This window comes from Mytilus trossulus, chromosome 13 (genome assembly GCF_036588685.1).
Source record: "Mytilus trossulus isolate FHL-02 chromosome 13, PNRI_Mtr1.1.1.hap1, whole genome shotgun sequence".
NCBI classification, from domain to species: Eukaryota; Metazoa; Mollusca; class Bivalvia; order Mytilida; family Mytilidae; genus Mytilus; species Mytilus trossulus.
In genome coordinates this window covers 57,609,833-57,616,811 of record NC_086385.1, presented here as the reverse complement: position 1 = coordinate 57,616,811, position 6,979 = coordinate 57,609,833, and positions in this window count along the sequence as shown.

Here is a 6,979-nt window from a genome sequence, read left to right as displayed (position 1 = left end):
GTATCCATTCCGTATCATGATAAAATCAAATCCAAAATTTCAGTTAAAAGAATGTATCCATTCTGTATTAAAATATAATTTAATCCAAAATTTCAGTTAAAAGAATGTATCCATTCCGTATCATGATATAATTAAATCCAAAATTCCAGTTAAAAGAATGTATCCATTCCGTATCATGATATAATTCAATCCAAAATTCCAGTTAAAAGAATGTATCCATTCTGTATCATGATATAATTAAATCCAAAATTCCACTTAAAAGAATTAATCCATTCCATATCATGATATAATTAAATCCAAAATTTCAGTTAAAAGAATGTATCCATTCCGTATCATGATGTAATTAAATCCAAAATTCCAGTTAAAAGAATGTATCCATTCTGTATCGTGATATGATTAAATCCAAAATTTCAGTTAAAAAATGTATCCATTCCGTATCATGATATAATTAAATCCCGAATTCCAGTTAAAAGAATGTAATTAAATCCCAAATTCCAGTTAAAAGAATGTATCGATCCATTCCATATCATGATATAATTAAATCCAAAATTCCAGTTAAAAGAATGTATCCATTCCGTACCATGGTAAAACAAGTGAAACTGTGAGCTACTGCCCACTGAGGATACGCCCAACATATACTTCAGTACGCAGGAAGGTGTTGAGTTGCAAATCCCAAAACGCCTCACACAGTAAAGCTGACCTTTATCAACCCTGAAACCAAATTTCAGAAATCCTTGTATCGAAGTTCCTGAGAAAAAGGTGACGAAAATTTTCAACTTAGCTATCATGTGTAAATGATACAAGTGTTAGGTAAACAGGAAATTGTTAAGTAATGAATCTGAAACTGCATCGTACAGTAAAGCTGACTTTTATCAACCCTGAAACCAAATTTCAGAAATCCTTGAATTGAAGTTTCTGAGAAAAAGGTGACGAAAATTTTCAACTTAGCTATCATGTGTAAATGATACAAGTGTTCAGTAAACAGGAAGTTGTTAAGTAATGAATCTGAAACTGCATCGCACAGTAAAGCTGACTTTTATCAACCCTGAAACCAAATATCAGAAATCCTTAAATTGAAGTTTCTGAGAAAAAGGTGACGAAAATTTTCAACTTAGCTATCATGTGTAAATGATACAAGTGTTCCTTAAACAGGAAGTTGTTAAGTAATGAATCTGAAACTGCATCACACAGTAAAGCTGACTTTTATCAACCCTGAAACCAAATTTCAGAAATCCTTGAATTGAAGTTTCTGAGAAAAAGATGACGAAAATTTTCAACTTAGCTATCATGTGTAAATGATACAAGTGTTCCTTAAACAGGAAGTTGTTAAGTAATGAATCTGAAACTGCATCACACAGTAAAGCTGACTTTTATCAACCCTCAAACCAAATTTCAGAAATCCTTGAATTGAAGTTTCTGAGAAAAAGGTGACGAAAATTTTCAACTTAGCTATCATGTGTAAATGATACAAGTGTTCCTTAAACAGGAAGTTGTTAAGTAATGAATCTGAAACTGCATCACACAGTAAAGCTGACTTTTATCAACCTTGAAACCAAATTTCTGAAATCCTTGAATTAAAGTTTCTGAGAAAAAGGTGACAAAAAATTTTCAACTTAGTTTTCATGTGTAAATGATACAAGTGTTTGGTTAACAGGAAGTTGTTAATTAATTAATCTGAAACTGCATAGCACAGTAAAGCTGACTTTTATCAACCCTGAAACCAAATTTCAGAAATCCTTGAATTGAAGTTTCTGAGAAAAAGGCGACGAAATTTTTCAACTTAGCTATCATGTGTAAATGATACAAGTGTTCGGTAAACAGGAAGTTTTTAAGTAATGAATCTGAAACTGCATCACACAGTAAAGCTGACTTTTATCAACCCTGAAACCAAATTTCAGAAATCCTTGAATTGAAGTTTCTGAGAAAAAGGTGACGAAAATTTTCAACTTAGCTATCATGTGTAAATGATACAAGTGTTTGGTTTACAGGAAGTTGTTGAGTGATGAATCTCAAACTGCATTGCACAGTAAAGCTGCATTTTATCAACACTGAACCAACTTTCAGAAATTCTTGTATTGTTGATGCTGAGAGACTGAATGATGGATGGACATACAGAGATAAAACAGTATACCCCCACTTTGAGGGTTTAATTTAATCCCCAAATTCCAGTTAAAAGAATGTATCCATTCCGTATCATGATATGATTAAATCTCCCAAATTCAGTTTTAAGAATGTATCCATTCTGTTTCATGATATGATTAAATCCCCCAAACTAAAATTAAAAGAATGTATCCATTCCATATCATAATATAATTAAATCCCAAATTCCAGTTAAAGAATGTATCCATTCCGTATCATGATATAATTAAATTCCGAAATTCAAGTTAAAATAATGGACCCATTTCTGCATCACGATATAATTAAACCCCAACCACTTTATTTCTTTTTTTTCTATTTTTCTTAAAATCAATATTAGAATGAAAACCATGCATATTATTATTTTTTTTTTTTTTCTATTTTTCTTAAAATCAATATTAGAATGAAAACCATGCATATTATTTTTTTTCTTAAAATCAATATTAGAATGAAAACCATGCATATTATTTTTTTTATTTTTTTTTTCTATTTTTCTTAAAATCAATATTAGAATGAAAACCATGCATATTATTTTTTTTTTTTTTCTATTTTTCTTAAAACTATATACACATTTGACACTATCCACATTCTCATAAATAATTTTTCTATTTCCTTCTGAAAATCTTTAACAAAAATAATGAAAAACAATTATGAAATGGTCATTCCCCTTTTTACACAAAAATTTGACAACTTAACTATGTTACATTTACAATAAAATTTAAAAATTATTTAAAAACAACAAAAGTGGAAAAGAGATATTCTGGTACCAAACTTACTTTTCTGAAACAAGTGTATCCATTTCTTTGAGTTCAAAGTTCATTTTTAAGCCAATTCTGTCATCAATACAAACTGAACAATTAAATTTGGATTCCAATGGATATCAGATAACAGTAAATTTGGAGCAGGCAGTGCACCTTTGAATTTGAATTTGATCTTTTGGTGTTTTAATGCCACTGTAAAGCACTATACTTTGGCTATTTCATGGCGGCCACTTTGTATTGGTGGGGGAAGCCAGAGTGCCTGGAGAAAACAACTGACCGTCAAAAGGAAAACTTACAACCCTAAGTCAATTAAGATTGGAGTCATGTGCACCAGCACAAGCAGGGTTCGAACTTACTACCTCAGTGTTGACTGGCTAGTGATTACAGTAGTTAATACTTAAGACCACTTGGCCACTGAGGCTCCCATGTTCCTATGGATACCTTATTTACATTGGTAAGACACATAGGATGTTCCTATGGATACCTTCATAACTTTGGAGAGGAACATGATGTTCCTATGGATACCTTCATTACTTTGGAGAGGAACATGTGATGTTCCTATGGATACCTTCATTACTTTGAAGAGGAACATGTGATGTTCCTATGGATACCTTCATTACTGTGATGTTCCTATGGATACCTTCATAACTTTGGAGAGGAACATGTGATGTTCCTATGGATACCTTCATTACTGTGATGTTCCTATGGATACCTTCATTACTTTGAAGTTCCTATATAATGGACACCTTTATTACTTTGGAGAGGAACCTGTGATGTTCCTATGGATACCTTCATAACTTTGGAGAGGAACATGTGATGTTCCTATGGAATCACCTTCATTACTTTGAAGAGGAACATGTGATGTTCCTATGGACATTCATTATACTTTTGAGCGGAACATGTGATGTTCCTATGAATACCTTCATTACTTTGAAGAGGGACATGTGACGTTCCTATGGATACCGTCATTACTTTGGAGAGGAACATATGATGTTCCTATGGATACCTTCATTACTTTGGAAAGGAACATGTGATGTTCAATGGATACCTTTATTATTTTGAAGAGGAACATGTACTGTAATGTTCCTATGGGTATATTAATGTCTGGTAAAAATAGGACATGTTCCCATGGATACTCTAAATTCAGGGAACATCTAATTTACCAAATTTAAAACTTTAAAAAGAAGTTTAGAAAAGGACGGAGGATCTTTTTATCACTTTATTTAAATTCTGTATCTTTATTACTTTTCAGTCCCCCTTTTTTCTGTTAATTTGTTCTTTTTTTTTCAAGAGGGGAGGCTATTTTAATTAATCTAAATTTTAAATATTTGTTATTGAGACAGCAACTAAACAACATAAAAAAAAACCTGAACCCTAGAGGTCAATATAGTCTCAAACAAAAACAAGTTTCTATACTAAAGGTCAAGTACTTTTTTGAATGTTTTTGTTGGGTTTTTTTACAACACAATTTTTTTTAAATAGAGTGAGATTTTATTTACTCAATTTTAATGAAAGAAATTCAGAAACACGCATAAATGTATAAACCAAAGGTTTCAAATTAAATGTTGATATTTTAAAAAGGTACACTTTGGTTCTTGTTTCACAACTTTAATAAAAGACCACTTTAATGGTTAATTTGGACACTGGAATATCTTGATTAAAAGCTGAAAGTTTAAACAGGAATATATTTTCATTATCATTTTCATCCAAAAGTGCTGGGGTATTTGTGCTCCACAAACTTCAAAGCAACAATAAAATCATCACAAAAATGTGAATACAACGTTAACACATAACTTACTTCATTCAATGGACAGCAACTCTATCCCCATTCCCTCTTTTATCTCCCCCAGTTCACCAGGCCATGGATGTAACCTTCTCCCTCTTTTATCTCCCTAAATACACCAGGCCCGGGGTTTCCCCTCTCCTTTTATCTCCCCACTTCACCTGAGTCCCTGGGTTTCCTCTTCCCTTTCTTTAAGCCCTAAATTCCCTTATTCCTCCCTACCTGCCCAAAATCCCAGTCCCAGGTCAATTTTAAATAGATGTTGCATGCTATTTGTGCTAGGGGGTTAACTAAATAGAACAATGAAAGAAAACATCAGCAAGCCAGCATAAGCTTTACATGTTAATTTAAATATGCAATGCTAATTTTCCTATGCAGGTTTGCAGGTTTATGCAGATTGTGCAGTGTTAGATACATTGTTATACTAGACTTGCCAGTGTTAACTTTGGATATATTATACTTTATATTTTAAAAAATTGAACCCAGCAAGTAATGTAATAATGTTGTACCCAGACACTATAATAATGCAATATCATTCACATCAAGTTGTGGTAAGCCCAAATCTTTTGCTAAATTAACAATTTTCAACTTATTTAATTGCAAGAAAAAAGAATTTTTAATTATTTTGCTTTATTATTACTTTTAATAGATATTTAGTAAATTTTGTATACCTTTTTCTTTATAGATATTTAGTCAATTTTGTGGACTTTTTCTTTTTTTAGTAAATTTTGTGGATTATTTCTTTCGTTATAGATATTTAGTTAATTTTGTGGACTTTTTTCTTTAGAGATACTAAGTAAATTTTGTGGACTTTTTTCTTTATAGATATTTAGTAAATTTTGTGGACTTTTTTCTTTAAGAGATATTTAGTAAATTATGTAGACTTTTTTCTTTAGAGATATTTACCGGTAGTAGATTTTGTTGACTTTTTTTTATAGATATTTAGTAATTTTGTCGACTTTTTTCTCAAGATATTTAGTAAATTTTGTCGACTTTTTTCTTTCGAGATATTTAGTAAATTTTGTCGACTTTTTTTTTCTTTATAAATATTTAGTCAATTTTGTTGACTTTTTTCTTTATAGATATTTAGTAAATTTAGGACTTTTTTCTTTATAGATATTAAGTAAATTTTGTGGACTTTTTTCTTTATAGATATTTAGTAAATTTAGGACTTTTTTCTTTATTGATATTTAGTAAATTTTGTCGACTTTTTTCTTTATAGATATTTAGTAAATTTTGTCGACTTTTTTCTTTACAGATATTTAGTAAATTTAGTCGACTTTATTCTCTATAGATATTAAGTAAATTTTTTCGACTTTTTTCTTTACAGATATTTAGTAAATTTAGTCGACTTTATTCTCTATAGATATTTAGTAATAAATTTTGTCAACTTTTTTCTTTTATTATATTTATTTATTTAGTAAATTTGTCAACATTTTTCTTTATAGAAATTGAGTTAATTTTGTCGACTAATTTTGAACTAAAAACACTAAACATATTGTATAGATGCCGATCTATGTTGAAGACTATGTTGACCTAAAGACGCCTTGTTTTTGTTGTTAGTTAAGTACCCCTCATTGATGTATACTAAATATATTCTTTAATTTATCAGAAGCTGCCAAATTAAGATACAGAAACTTTATTTAATATTTTATTAAATATTAAAAGAGTGGTCAAGGTTAAAATGAACAAATGCAAAATTTTTAGGATGTTTAATAGGAAATAAGTGATATTTTCATTTTTTTTGTTTTACTTCTGATGTGTTACTTTTTATAAATGCTCACCAGAAGTGGTAATATTATCCTTTCATCCAGAAGTAAAAATTGCTGAAAAAAAAAATCCCTTTATTTAAACTATGAAATTTATGTAGGGGACTTTAATGTTCATTTTCTTTCTAATTGGGGTGACAATTTAAATGTTTTAACTGAGTCAAAGGAAATATTTTGTATTTTTCATAAAAATTTCAAAAGCGAAATGGAATGTTGCACTGTTATGCTGGATTTTTATGCCCCATACATGGGCATTATGTTTTCTGGTCTTACCCGTTCGTCTGCTTGTTGGTCCGTTGGTTTGTTTGTCTGTCACACTTTGGGTTAAAAGTTACTCAGGTATTAGATGCAACTTTCAAATATTTCTATACCCAAGTCAACCCTTGGGGAAGGGAGCTATTTTTGTTCTTATTTGTAAAAATAGGTACACATATATTAAAGATGTTTAGCAGGAATATGCTTCTTACATGTGCTTGTTGCTTTTAAGCAGTTAATCATATCTGTGATCCTGCTAACAGATATAATCATTC